This window comes from Ipomoea triloba, chromosome 4, assembly GCF_003576645.1.
Source record: "Ipomoea triloba cultivar NCNSP0323 chromosome 4, ASM357664v1".
NCBI classification, from domain to species: Eukaryota; Viridiplantae; Streptophyta; class Magnoliopsida; order Solanales; family Convolvulaceae; genus Ipomoea; species Ipomoea triloba.
Window position 1 is genome coordinate 14,908,572 of NC_044919.1, and position 16,163 is coordinate 14,924,734.

General features: G+C 33.5%; 1 long non-coding RNA gene across 3 annotated transcripts; it reads left to right on the forward strand.

Moving 5' to 3' along the window:
• Nucleotides 1–3,907: 3,907 nt before the first annotated feature.
• LOC116014741 lies at nucleotides 3,908–12,917 on the forward strand. Of its 3 annotated transcripts, XR_004097471.1 has the most exons (5): nucleotides 3,908–4,017; nucleotides 4,149–4,255; nucleotides 4,396–4,427; nucleotides 7,111–7,259; nucleotides 11,412–12,917. It is a non-coding gene; the product is annotated as an uncharacterized LOC116014741 (long non-coding RNA). The 3 variants fall into 3 exon arrangements; XR_004097472.1 differs by lacking the exon at nucleotides 11,412–12,917 and having other exon boundaries at nucleotides 4,337–4,427; nucleotides 7,111–7,877; XR_004097470.1 differs by lacking the exon at nucleotides 11,412–12,917 and having other exon boundaries at nucleotides 7,111–7,877.
• Nucleotides 12,918–16,163: the final 3,246 nt, after the last annotated feature.

The window sequence follows — 16,163 nt, forward strand, 5'->3', positions numbered from 1 at the left end:
TTGCAGTGGTTTTTCTTACACATTTTCATCTCATGGAGACTTAAATCTTTGTATGTAGTGTCTCCTGTTTTGGACGACTGCAAAGGGTAAAGGAGAAAAGAGAAAGGGACGACTACAAATGTGTAAGGAAAACCACTGCAAAGGGTAAAGGAGATAACCAAAGCATGAAAAGACGAAAATACCCCTATTTTGGACGGTCATTTGACAAGAATTTTAACGGTGAACTTAAAGTGGCAATGATTAAATAAGATTGGCCGTAATGTGACAAAAATTAATGAAGTGGACTATAATTGGTAATGCCCCAATAACAGTAGGACCAAAAATGGCAATGACTCTATATATCACATCATTGCAAGTTGCGATCGGGACGAAAACAACACCTCAATTATTATTACGCTTTTATTTTTGACTTTTTTATTCCTAAGATTGATTTGAAGTTGTAAATTGACCGTGAAAAATCGTTTCAAAAAATATATATATGCTTTGTTTGGTAGAACTTATTTTAGAGTTTATATCTTATTTCAGTTACAAAAAAAGTTATAAGTTTTGTTTGGTAAACATGCCTAAGGAGTTTAAAATAATAATTTATTTTGAAAGATATCTTAATTAAGTAGATTTTCAAAATAAGTTAGTAGCTACTAGCTTCTTTCTTTCTTTCTTCTTCTTCTTTTTTTTTTTATTATTTTTTTTTATAGAAGTAGCTACTAGCTTAAAAACTTTTAAATTTAAGCTAACTTTTAAGTTATGTATCCAAAACAAAGTCATAATAACAATTATAAGCGTGGGCTTTGATTTGTAAGAATATAACATAATGGTTGCTAGCATGAAAAATGAAAATAAATCTCCTGTTTATTATAAAAGATATAATGTATAAATATATAAAATTTTCATTGCATAATTTAAAAGTAAAACAACATCATTTTTGGGTAAAACAAAGAAAATTGTATTGCTTTAAGAAAAATTTATTAAAATATGTAGAAGTTTAAATGAAAGATGCATTATTGATATTTTTAAAAAAAAAAAATGTACAAGTGTTTCATATATCAATTTCTGGATAAAACTTCATCATTTTAAGAAAAAAAAAAACCTGATTTGACTCTTGTACTTGTATTGTTTTAGACGAAATATGCACAATCCAAACTCCTATTATTTATAGAAATGCTACGGCTTGTCCGCTTGATATTAAGCATATATAATATCTCTACCTGCTCACTTAGCTTTTTGCAATGCACAAACGTGATTCATTTTGTACATCACATTGATTATATTCCTATATATAATACTAACATTATATATATTGAATTAACATTGTCTCATATTCACACTAGCTACTATACAACAATGGCCACTGCTTATGATAATAAAATATTATGCTCGGCACTCGAACTTGATGTGGCTAGTCAGGACGGTCTTTTTAATTTTTATGGTCCTATAAATAAATGAGATCCTATCAAAAGTATAAGCACAATCTTTAAAACAAGCTAAGTCACACAAGCAAAAGAAAAATCTATCTTTTTAAGCAAATGAAAGTGTCTTGTTTCTTTCTCTGAAAAGCCCTTGAGAGAACTTCAAAAGGGACAAAACTAGCACTAATCCTGTTATGCCATTACCTAACAAATATTAGTTATGATTTATGAATAGTATGTATCTTCTTTTAGTTGGTACATGTTTGTACTTTTTTTTTTTTTTTGAAAAGGTAATTTATATTACCTGTTTGACTAGTTAAATAAGCTAAACTTTGATTGATAAGGTATTTTTCAAACACTCTAATATCAAAACAAGATGAACCTTGGAGACCACATATGTGAAACACTATCACGAAACAAATTAATTACGACATTAATTTTTTTCCTTGTCTACAAAGAGATCGATTTATATCATTAATATTATGTATTAGCTTTCCATGCCATCACATTAACTAGTACTAAAGTTGGATGTAATTCGTATCGTGTCAGTAACTAGTGCACTAGTTTCAGTGTCTAGTCTATATTATATTATTATATGTGTTCAAAATTATTTCATCTTAGTTTTAGCTCAAACATATTTCAAAATTCATTTGAATATCATATAAGTATTTCTACATGATACATAAGTTTTATGAATTTTAACTGTAAACGCATTACCTTTACCTTAATTATTACGGAGTATTTTTTTATAACTTAAAAAGGCAACCTATATTTTTTTTGAAAATAAGGCAACCTATATATTATTTCAAGATTGGATGCATTTGCGAAAATCGTTTGGCTAAAGCAATATTGTGAAAGAGTATACTGTACTTTTTAATCAAACACATATACTAAATGTGTTTGATTTTAAAATGAAACTATATACATGATAAAATATTTTTTTGATGAGAAACTTCTTTCATTGGGTAATTAATACAGTATAATACAATAAACACATTTTTCAATTTCTTTTAATAAAAAAAATCAAGCTATATAATATAACAAACACATTTCTCAAATGCATTTTATGTGGAACAAAAAGAGTACACTTTAATATACAACTTATTTAATTGATATTAAAAATAATATTAAATGTATTTGAGAAATACTTTTGACATTTATTTTTCAGAAAATTTTAAAATTGATTATTTAGGAGATGCATTTTTTATCAGGATTGACCAGATAGAATGCTTTTCCTAAATAAATTTTTATTATTTTTGTCTAATTTTTAAAATGTGTCTTTTTTTTTTTAAATGGCAAGTAAAGTTTGTCCATTTCAAAAAGCCACACAACCAACTAATTCAAACGGCAATTTTGAGGAGGGGTCCTAGAAATTGGCGCAAATTATATGGTGGACCATGGTCCACAATGCATTGTGGACCGTGGTCATGGCTGATACTGCAGTTGTGTTGAACGGATACTGCAGTTGTGTTGAAAAGATATTGCGGTTGTGTTGAAAGGAAACTGCAGTTACGCGGACCAGAGGTCGTTCATCAATTCAACACAATTGCAGTATCCATTCAATACAATTGTAGTATTCGTTCAAGCATTATCAGTTCAACACAACTACATTTACAGACGGATGAAATGGTCTCCGTTCCGCGCAACTGCAGTTTCCTTTCAACACAACTACAGTATCCGTTCAACACAACTGCAATATCAGTTCAACACAACTGCAGTATCAGCCATGACCTATGGTCACAATGCAATTGGAACTTTAGTAAACGACCGCTATATATATATTTCAACGGAGACATAAACGTCGGCTCAAATCCAAATTCAAATCAGGAGAGTATTGTGAGCGTGGTTTCTTGGAGCATCCAACGGGGGGAATCTCCGTCGTGATGGCGGCGGAGGCCAGTCTTCCGTCATGCAGGAGGGACATCTCCATTCTTGACTAATCATCATCATTCTTGACTTTTAAATTTTGTTTCTTGGTTGATTATTACGTTACAGTAAAGAGGAGATGCCGGAGATGGTTATGGTGGACTAGGTTTGCTGCAGTAATTAACGCTCTGCAATTCCTCGGGGTAGATTATTTTCTGTTTACTCTCATGAAATGTATATATCAAGATGATCCATCGACTAGTTGTGTTCTAGGTAATCTTAGTTTTGAATTTCATGTGTATTTTGTTCTTATTTACAGAGTATTTATTATTGAGGAGAATGAGGGAACATGAAACCTGGTTCTGTCATGTCCTTTAGAAATAATATAGTATTTTTTTTTTTAAATTTAAATGTATGAATGTTTACAAGATATTGCTCAATTGTAACTCATGTGGAAGGTTAATTGCCAATTATTTTACTGAAAATTTTATGTTGATCCTTTTAGCACTAAAGATAATATTTTCAACTCCATCTTGCAGAGCTTTTCTTTAACTTGTAAAAAGTGGCAGCGAAAACGGTTCTCCTTTTCATTGCCATGGTAATTTATGTAGCCCCAGTCCAATGTTTCACAGGATCAGATGTTTTGAAATGGAGATCCTTCTATGTCACAGAGGACTATGCATAGGGAAGTATTTGATCATGGCATTCGTGAAGCATTGTGCTGTCTAGGATGGTTCAATTACTTGTAGGTGTCTCTGCATCTGTTTTCACAGTTTTGATTGATGTTTAGTCTAACTGTTTAAGTTCTACACTGTTTTACTTCAAGTTTTCCTTTACTATGTTAAGTAAACAAAATGATCTTTTGTTGATATTCAGGACTAGCTTTATTGCATAGGTAAATTATGTGAAGAGCCACTACCAGTACCTGAGGAAAGGATCCATGAGGCTGCTCTCTTCATCCGTTTGCTGAAGCTGCCTATACTGTATGCTGACTTTAGTTATCAATTTCTATAAAATATCTCAACCTATTGTAGTGTGTTTTAATGTGCAAGGGTACAATACAGGGTCTGCTACTTGATGTTGGAAGAAATCTAATACTTTTTCCATTGTCATGGCTATGTAGGCAAGGCGTTTTCTCTCCTTGGGCTCAAAAAGGTGAGAAATGTATGTATTTCTACATGGTTTTTGATGTTAAATACACCTTTTCTGGAAATAATGACAACAACAACTTGAGACCTTGAAGAGCTTTGGTGTTTTGCAGTTTGGGGCATTACTTTTGGGTTTATTGGATGAAGTAGAAGCTATTCGCGATCTTGCATCATTAGTTTAAATTAGATTGATTACTTTTCATTCTTTGTTCTGTTTTTATTTGCATTTTGGGAATTTTTAGTTTTGGGGTTGTAGTTGTTGAAAGCTCACAGGATAGTGTATTCAATATGTTCTATATTACACTCTACATCCAATCTGTTCTGCATACAACATATATATATGCAAAGAGAAAGGAAAACAACAAAAAAACTGGACTGGGCTGCCCAAGACTCTCCACAGCTCAAGGATACACAGCTCAATACTACACAATGCTCAATGACACAATGCTCAAGGAGAAATACTATTCTAACAGTAGTCTCCAGACTTGGTGACTTTGAGTTTGAATTTTGTTTAGTAAATTGTCTTGTTGGTTGTGGCTATTGTTGATTTCCTAATTAGTTCTGGAGTATTTTTTGAATTGAGATAAAAGATAACTTTTATGGCTCTCCAAATATTCTAGTCTTCATGTAATTATGAGTTTTCAACCCCATTCTCTAGTGGCACATTGTTATTCTCTTCCTAGGGTGTGTGTGAATTCAACAAATGGTTCGTACAACCCTTGCACCCTTTCAGATGCAGTTTTAAGCCAATCATAAGCTTTTTGAAGGCCAAAATTCTTGGCAATTCTTGTTCCCATTTCCCTTGATTATTACACTAGTTTGTTTATGTTAGAATACTTGAGAGTGTTCCTGATACTCCGTATTGGGATGGTTACCTGAACTCAAAGTAGAATTCACTTAATTACTTCACTTTCCTAGTAGTTCAAGAGCCCTAGAGATGAAAGGATTTCTGGTTTCCCTTTCACAACCTACCAAGTTTAGTATAAATTCCATTTAATATTTATTATTTAATTTTAGTTATTCCCTCAAATATTTAATTGGACTAAACCCACCCTTATTAGGAATGGGAAACCAAGCATACTCCTACTAGGGAATAGAACTAGACTTTCCTATTATCCAACAGTTCCAACTTCTAGATTTGGCTTCATGAATTGCTGCATTTGTATTAGATCTTTGAGGCTTAACGTATCAGGATTTTGGTCAAATATACTGGTAATCTTTGTTGATGATTTCTATACTAATTGAACATGCAAAGCATTTTGTTTTTGTTTTTTTTTAAATTTTTTCATTTTTTTGTGGGTGCAAGTTGGGTATTCCATATTTTCACATGCTCCAACTTGAGGGGGAGTATAGGTGCTCAAAACTGAGATTAGGATGGTTTCCTAAACTCAAATTAGGAATCTTAGAAGCATTAAGAGTTTACTTGATTACAACACTTTGCTATTCTTATTCTTGTTTCATTCTCCTGTTGCTTTTGTCTCATTGGCTGGTGGCGGCTCTTTGCCACCTTCTGGACCACCCTTTCATCATAATCTATAATAATTGCTAACTCATGTAGCAGAAAAAAACTGGTTTTAGCTAACTAAAGGTTAGTTTGCACTTTGCACAGAAAGTAGTTGCATTAAGCATCAAGTCTTCGTAGCTTCTTGAATACACTAGAATTTTTTTTTAACCTTTACAAAGAAAATCTTTACCATGAAAACAGCTTTCTAATCAATTGTAGCAACATGGTATTTTATGAAACAAACAGGTTTCACAGTAAATACAACCAGTAGTTAACATGTCAAATACTTCAAATTGGCTATACTTATCTCTATATTCCACTACATAATGCTAATTGCATAAGAATATTTTGGGTTGACATGGGAAACCGTTAGTTGGCTATGGTATTCTTATGATTCAAAGGGATGATATTGACGTGTCAAATAAAAGTAAAAGAAGAAAAGTGATGAGACTAAATGAATGACTATACTTGAATTCACAATTAGTACCTGAATATTCATTTTTTCCTACATGCACATATAGATCCAAGATTTTAAAAAATAGTTAAATTTCTTAATCACTCATGTAAATCATTTTTAAATCTGAATACAGGTGCAAACTTATGACTTATTTGTCACGATTTAAGTTTGGAGCAAGATTTTCCGAATTCATATATTAATTCATTGTTGCCACCAAATAGTCTACACAGCAAAGGGTAGTGATATTCCAAGACTAATCATTTTTTTCCTGCTGCTTCTTGATTCCAACTCATCAATTGTATTGCAGTCTTATACTCATAACTAGTTGACACCGTTTGTATTCACAGTAGATATTTGAAAACTTGAAATCTCTATATCTTTCACCCTTTATTTGCTATGGGTTTTCTGCTACATGTCGTTCACTTGTACACTAAACTATATTTCTTTTAGTTGATGTTCTCAGTTCTCTGTTAATTGAACAGAAAAGGAATTGGGTATGTTTTTATACAAGTGATTTTTGGCTTTATGGGTCATTTATTTAAATAATACTTTCTTTTGAATATTATAGTATTTTTTGTAGATTAAACTAAATTATACTTGCACAGATTCTTTAGTGTTACTTATTTGATCTCTTTTCTTATCTGAAGTAACTTTTAGAGTTCAGGCATTTACACATCCTCATAAATGTAACTAAAATTTATGTTTCACACTTTCACGTTCTTTTCTCAGGATAAGTGTAAAACAGCATACTTCATTGTTGTTTTGCACCATTTGAAAACTGTTGTGATTGCTGTGCGTGGAACTGAGACCCCTGAAGACCTCATAACTGATGGTTTATGCAGGGAATGCAGCCTTTCTGAAGGAGATGGCTTAGTAAAGTATCTCTCTTTCTCTCTCATGAACACAGTTTTTCCTTTTTTTACTGTCTTGGGTGGTTGCTTCCTTACCTTGTTTGAACTAGAGGTTTAAATTTTTTTGGAAGGACAATATTTTAGTGATCATGGGTCCACAATGTTGAACGACTAAGCTTCAAACGGCCATAGTTTAAAAAGGCTTTTTTGAGGCTCGCCTTGAGGCCCGCCTCAGAGTGAGGCTTAGCAGGTACGCACTGAGGCTTACGGCTCTTAGGCTGAATTAGAGGCTTACGCCTCAGCCGTATGAGGCGTACGCTTCATATGCGCCTCAAGGCTTTTTGAGGCGTTTTTTTGAGGCAAGTCACACTTTGACTTGCGAAGTGGGACAAGACTCAACTCTTGCACGGCGACCTAAAGCAGCTGCGACGTCAAGGCTACGGCGACCTACAGTTTTCGGCGACCTCCAGCGTCCTCTGTGTGTGTATATATATAAATAATATGGGTGTACTGCCTGCTGTTTCATATAGAGTGTGGGTGTGTGACACCTAGCCTTTTCTAAAAAAATGTTTTTTAATGTTGTTATGCTGATAGTGTGATTAGTGGCTTTCATTTGTAGGTTAATCAAGCTACAGACTATAACCATTCTCCTATTATATATATATATATATATATATTTATTTATTTATTTATTTGAGGCTTACGCCTCAATACGCCTCGAGGCTTACGCCTCGCCTCAAAATACAAAACGCCTCAAGGCATGCCTTCGCCTTTTAAAACATTGCAAACGGCACTAGAAACAGGTTCACTTTGATAAAATATTTTTTAAAAATATCCGGTTACACGAGAAACATAGGGATTATTTGCAAAGAAAATATAGTATTATCAAATCTGATCAATAGATAAAGTTTCAGCAGCGGCAACAACATCGTTGACGGTGACTTTGCCTTTGTCCTTGCTGGCAACTCTGCCTTGTGGTCCTTGTGCAGGCACTTCCAGCTTCAGCTTGGTGACCACAACCTTGGATGGGTATCAACATTGACAGTGTTGACCCATTGACCTTTGCTTGGGCGATCCACTCGATGTGGATGATCCATTTTGTACGGTACGTACACCTGGATGATCTTTCCATTGCGGCCCTTGTAGAACCTTGGTGGATGATTTTCCACCAAAGTGAACCTTTTTTCCTTCAACTAGAATGAATATTTTGTGTTGACTTTATTTTCTTTGTATTTCCACGTGGACCCTAAGTAGAATTGTAGAAATTGAATAAGGAGAGAAATGATTAAAGAATACAGAGAAAATGGATATAAAATTAACATTTATGATGGATTACAAAATTGAATATTGTTTCTAAAGTAAAGGTAGCCTTTTTTGATACATATTGGTTGCTAAGGCTGCACATGCTCTAACATGTGGACAAATTAACTATGAAATTCAGAGATGTAAAATAAACAAATTGCCCAATTCTGAATTTTTCCTAACACCATTTTTCCACTAAAGCTATTCCTAATTCCCAATTTGAAACAACTACTCCCAAACTTGGCCATTAATTTGCAATTTCATTACAGATTATTGAGTATTGATAGCCAAATTAGGAATCTTAGAAGCATTAAGAGTTTACTTGATTTACCACACTTTGAAATTCTAGAGATGGAAAGATTTCTAGTTTCCCTAAAACATAAAATGATTTTCCCTTATTCTTGTTTCATTCTCCTGCTGCTTTTGTCTCATTGGCTAGGTGGTGGCTCTTTGCCACCTTCTGGACCACCCTTTCATAATCTATAATAATTGCTTTCATGTAGCAGAAAAAAATTGGTTTCAGCTAACTAAAGGTTAGTTTGCACAGAAAGTAGTTGCATTAAGCATCAAGTAGTTGAATACACTAGAATTTTTTTTTAACCTTTAGAAAGAAATCTTTACCATGAAAACAGCTTTCTAATCAATTGTAGCAACATGGTATTTATGAAACAAACATGTTTAACAGTAAATACAGCCAGTAGTTAACATGTCAAATACTTCAAATTGGCTACACTTATCTCTATATTCCATTACATACTAATGGGAACAATATTAGTTTGGATTACTTCAGAACATCCATGTGCACTATATAGTGGTATTTGAATTTTCTGTATCTGTAAACTGTGTGCAACATTTTGTTTTGAGAAGTTAATATGACTGCTTTTACCTGTTTATTACAGTCACCTTTACTTGAAAGGTGATAATTGGTGGTAAGGTCATGCAGCAATTTTCTTGAAATATGTCAAAGTGACAGATGATGTACTTAAAAGGGGACGTGTTAACCAAGTAAGTCAATAGTCTAAATATGGGCTCTAATATTGTTAATTACCATCTCTAGATCTTTTCTGTATTTTCTCTTAGTAATACTGGTTCTAGGTAAAAGAAGTACTTAACAAAATGAAGTATGTGCCTTAATGTAGCAATTATTTAAATTCTCCCACTTAAAATATGTGAAATCTCATTGTGTAACAGAAATTGCTGATGCGTAAACAGAGTGCAATAGGAGTAATTAATATCATCAATGTCCCTTAATTATTTGGTCCCTAATAAATTACCCATTGATCTCATTTTAGATGGGCTAGTGCTTTACCCTGATTATTACTAACTATTTGTGTATTTTTTCTTTATAAATTATTTAGCTTTCTTTATTTAAATTGTCTCTGCGAAAATACACTTTGAAGTTTAGAATAGCACGTCCAAGAAAATATTGTTTTCATTTTGTTTGTCTTGTTTATTATTTGAGGGTCTAGTTAACTTTTCTCTTTTCTTTTGCTATTTTTAAATTTTTATTCTATAAATTTAACTTTTTGCCTTTGTTTTTAATAGCATTGTACATGTAGTTTCTATATATTTGCTAACATTAAATTAATTAGTACAAAATTTGAACTAGAAACATGTTGACTATCATTATTTGAACCAAACATACAAAGTGGGACAATATATGTGTCTAGTTCAAGTGGCAAAAAGAGTGGCTTCCTAAATTTTGAAGTTTCATCCTCCTCTAGCATGTTCAAAAAACTTTCTATTGAGATTTTTTTTTGAAAAGTTTCTATTGAGATTTATTTGTACTGGAATAAGAAAACTTCATGCGCATTCAAGTAGAGTTCTATATAGAACGGGTTTATGGCAAATGGTGCAAAACTACATTTCTATTTTCTCTGCTTTGGGTTTAACATTATTGGCAAATATAACACATATTAGAATATGAAGTGTTGGTTATATGCTATAATACAAAGTACTCATATTTTCATGATCAATTCTAATTCCTAGAGGAAAAAAAATCAAAGAACTAGGATGCTGATCTCATATTTGAATAGTTGCATGCCTGCATGGTAGATTCTCTTTTGCATAATGTGACAAAAATCCCCAAAAACCTTTATTAAGTAGCTCACTAATTGTTGTCGGAGAGATTTTCTTTTGCATAATGCCTGCATGGTAGAAAACCTTTATTAAGTAGCTCACTAATTGGGCCAGGATCCTCTAGGGCTCTAGGGGTGGTGCAAGATTTTATGAATTCATATATTAATTTCATTGTTGCCATCAAATAGTACACAATGGTACACATTAGCACAAGGTAGTGATATTCCAAGACTAATCATTCTCCTGCCCCTTCTTGATTCCAACTCACCAATTGTATTGCAGTCTTATACCTCTATCTACTTGACACCCTTTTGTATTCTCCTGAAATCCCTATATCTTTCACCCTTTACTGTTATGGGTTTTTTTGCTACATTTCGCTCCCTTGTACACTAAAATATATTTCCTTTAGTTAATGTTCTCGGTTCTTTGTTAATTGAACAAAAAAGGAATTGGGTATGTTTTTATACAAGTGATTTTTGGCTTTATGGGTCATTTATTTAAATAATACTTTCTTTTGAATATTATACGGAGTAGTAATTTTTGTAGACTAAAGTAAATTATAGTTGCACAGATTCTTTAGTGTTACTTTGATCTCTTTTCTCATTTGAAGCAACTTTTAGAGTTCAGACATTTACACATCCTCATAAATGTTAACTAAAATTTTTGTTTCACGTTCTTTTCTCATGATAAGTGTAAAGAAGCATACTTCATTGTTCTTTTGCACCATTTGAAAACTGATGTGATTGTTGTGTGTGGAACTGAGACCCTTGAAGACCTCATAGCTGATGGTTTATGCAGGGAATATGCAGCCTTTCTGAAGGGGATTTTGATGGCTTTAGTAAAGTATCTCTCTCTCTCTCTCTCATGAACACAATTTTTCCTTTTTACTGTCCTGTGTGGTTGCTAACTTACCTTGTTTGAACTAGAGGTTTAAATTTTTGGGTGATCATGGGTCCACAATGTTGAACTAAGCTTCAAACGGCACTAGAAACAGGTTCACTTTGATAAAATATTTTTAAAAAATATTGGGTTATTCGAGAAATATAGGGATTATTTTTTAGTTCATATCATAGAAGCAAGCAAAGAAAACATAGTATTATCAAACCTGATCAATAGATGAAGTTCCAGCAGCTGCAACAACCTTGGATGGGTATCAACATTGACAGTGTTGACCCATTGACCTTGGATGGGTATCAACATTGACAGTGTTGACCCATTGACCTTTGCTCTGGTAATCCACTTGATGTGCATGACCCATTTCGTATGGTATGTACACCTGGATGATCTTCCCATTGCGGCCCTTGTACTTTCTCCGCACCATCATCTAGCATGCGCAGGGTGCTGATGAGCGCACCTGTCAGATCTCTGGAACAAGTACAACGTACATTCAGTTTCCATTTGAAAGGAGCATTTATCAACACCCTACGCACGCTAGATGGTGTAGTAAAGTACGCCTTCTGGCACTTCCAGTGAGAGCTGGAAACATGGGGGTTGTACTTCATTCTCTGTGTTGGATAATGGCAAAGGCGTTGAGTTTTAGCACAATTGATAAATCTAGATTGAAATCTGAAGGAAGAACAAGAAACTAATTGAAGCCTTTGCTTGTGGGGGGAGAGCATTGAGAGATGAGAGAGGGAGAAAAGAGAGAGAAATAAGAGAGTGACGAGAGATAGGAATTTGAAAAATGTCTTTCAACTAAAAACCTAAGAAGACATTTACCACCAAAGTGAACATTTTGTCCTTTGACTAGAATGAATATTTTGTGTTGATTTTATTTTCTTTGTAGAATTGTACCCTAAGTAGAATTGTAGAAATTGAACAGGTAGAGAAATGGGTTTAAAATTAGCATTTATGATGGATTACAAGTAAAGGTAGCCTTTTTTGGTACATATTGGTTGCTAGGCTGCACATGCTCTAACATGTGGACAAATTGACTAAGAAATTCAGAGATGATGTAAAATAAACAAATTGCCCAAATCTGAATTCCTAATTCCCAATTTGAAACAACAACTCCCAAACTTGGCCATTAATTTGCTATTTCATTACAGATTATTGACAGTCGTTATCTAACAATAATGTTATCCTAATCAATTGGAAGGAGAAATATAATACCTAATAGGGGGTATTATATTGTCAAATGATTACTTAAGTGGTATTAGTTTTCTTTTGTTTGGCATGCCACCAAAATGGTGAAATTTAATTAGGTTGTGCACACTATGATTTGAGCTTTGCATGTAGTCATCATTAGCAGTCCTACATACAAATAAAATGAACTATGTGCTTTGCACTTTTACCTATCAATATATATATATATATATATATATATATATATATATATATATGCGCATTTGTGTGTACTTTGTGTTTAATTTTCAATTTTTACCTATCAATATGTGTGTCTGTATTTATAGGACATATTTTAGCAAGAACTATTCTAACTTATGTTTGGGGGTAAGAACTTGCGTATACCGATCTTTTGACTGCACCTTCTTCAAGAATTGATATAATGTTCATTTGTGTGTACTTCCTTAAGAATCAACACACTTTTCTTTTATATTTGTGGATTGTGTGTGTGCATGCACTATGTGCCTAGACATAATTGTTCTTGACTTGCCACATGACCTACAACATAATGTCATGCTCGAGGCATGATTAGCTTAGCATTGTGCTTTTACCTTCTCCATTGTATCTCATCCTTAAGATTTCTGCAGATTTCTAGTTTTGCTTTTATTTGATGGGGTACTATTTATGTTAATTAAAACCTTTATGCGCTTATAACTTGAATGCGGAAGCACAAATAACGATGAACCGCATGTAAATCAAATTAATCAACTAAACAATGTTCATGATTATGGATCTTTAATTAAAACAAGAATAAAGATAAAGACTTACTTGATTCCATTGAGATGTGATCTCTAACATGAAGAATCAAGAATGCTTCACCTCTCTGATCTGTATGCCTTAATCACCTCCTGATGATATGGAGACTAGAAAACTCAGAGACTAAAAACCTTATGATGAAACCGTATTGTCCCTAGAATTTTCCTGGGTATTTATAGATGTGATGAGAAACCCTCTTTCAAGAGGAACGGGAAACCTCCTTTCAGGAATATAAATCCCTTTAGGAATGTGAAACCTCCTTTCAGGAGAACCCATATCCTTTTTCTATTATACATCTTTTAACCCTTATAAACTTTTTAAATTTTAACAGAATGAGAGGGAGGGAATTTCACCCAGTAATTCCGCTTTTATACATCACTAATCATCAACGTGAGTCCCTTATGGAATTACAACCTTTATTATATAAATCAATGTTAGGAAATAATTATTTCTAACAGTCTCCCACTTGATTCATATAAGCATGACACCTTTATTATATGAATCAACGTTAGGAATAAATTATTTTTAACATTCTCCCACTTGATTCATATAAGTATGACTTTACATTTTCAATCCTTAATTTGAGCTCACTTAATATGAAAATGTAGAAGTCAGAACCTCATCGAACTTTACTAACTGAATCATGGCAGTTACAGGCCTGACATAGCGTCCTGCTCCCTTCCATGTATCACAGTTAATAAGAATTCGAACCATAATAATAAGGTCAAAATCCGAAATAACCTTATTCCTTATGTCTTAACTAAATAAGACCAAAGTTATCACTTCTGAATTATGCATAAATAAGTGATCAACATCAACAATAACAAAATCAAAACCTGAATAGATATCTAAGAGTATCAACAACCCAATGTGCTAATCAAACATAAATCCATACATGTATGGCAGGATTAACCGTTATACAAGGACTTTATCAGTATGCCCATTCTACCAACATGGCCAATGAAGGTTTTGGGCGCCAATCCCTTAGTTAACGGATCCGCGATCACAAGATCGGTGCCAAAATGCACTATTGATACTCTTTTGATTTTGTACCTTCTCCTTAATAGACAGAAATTTCAAATCCATGTACTTGGCACCTTTAGTATATCTGTTGTTATTTGAGAAGAACACAGTTGCCGCAATATCACAATGAATCCTCAATGGTTTGGCTATAGTGTCGACAATGCCAAAACCAGGAATAAAATTGGGCAACCATGATGATTTGAATCTGTAGCCTCAAAGCTTGCTACAAATTCTACCTCCATAGTGGAAAGAGTAATGACAGACTCCTTCACACTTTTCAAAATATTGCTCCACCAGCAAGTAGGAAAATATGTCCGAATGTGGAGTTTCTGTTATCCAAACATTCGCCATAGTCTGAGTATGAATAACCTACAACCTCCAGGTTATTTTTCCTTCTATATGTGAGCATGTGGTCCTTAGTGCCTTGTAAGTATCCTAGGACCTTCTTTGCAGTTTACCAGTGTATATCTTTCTAAAACTTTGTTAATGTAAGCCTTCTGGGATAAACCTAAAATCCCTTGTGATCTATCATGAAACATTTCTGTTCCAATCACAAATGAAGTCTTACCCTTATCCTTCATTTCAAAGTTCTTAGAAAGATATTCCTTAACATTACGCATTATACCTTTATCAAAATAATTCTCAAAGAGTCTTTCTTAGAAACCAGAGAGAAAGTCTCTTTATAACCAAAATGAGAATTATTGCCCTGTATGGCTTGGTTAAACGAGACTGGATCATTATCAATGCTCAAGTCACTTTCATACTCAAGTGCATAAACAATGTAGTCACTACATGAGGAATGACTGGTCTTTGTCTAGTAGATGTCCTTAAAGCCGCTTCCTGTTGAGTTTGCACTTGATCATTAACTTGAGTTTCAACCTCATCTTCATTTACAATAGCTTCCTCATGTGGAATTGGAGCATCTAGTTGTTGTTGTTCCAAAGTATTTCCATAAGGCTGTAATTGGAGCAATAGGAACTACAACAAGGAAAGGATCACTTGATGAACATGGATCCATCAATGACTCCTTAATCTCAACTTTACGAGCTCCCACACTCCCACGGACTTTGCTATTTTCAATGAAGCAAGCATTACCAGACTCAACAATATCGTACTATGATTAGGACAATAAAGTATATATCCTTTAAGACCTTTCTGGATATCCAATGAAATTACCAATAATGTTATGGAATCCAATTTATTTTCATGTGAATTATATATCTTCACTTTAGCTTGATAACCCCAAATGTGAAGATCCCTCAAATTAGGTTTCCTTCCTGTCCACAGTTCATAAGGTGTTTTAAAACAGCCTTACTAGGAACCCTATTGAGTAAGTATGCTGTTGTCCTTAATGCATACATTCACAATGAAACAGGCAATATACAGTTTATTAACCATACTCCTAACTATTTCCATAAAAGTACGATTTTGCCTATCAAAAGAGCCACATATATCTGTATGTATTAGGTAATCCCAAGCTTCTTGTGGGTGAGTATTTTGATACATGTCTGACTTGCTATCCCTTTTGCAATCGACACATGCATCATTCCAGTCAATAAAATCCAATTGAGACAAAATTTTAACCTTAATAAGTCTCAATATCCTTAATTTGGATATATGACTAAGCCTTTTTACGCCACAAGAAAG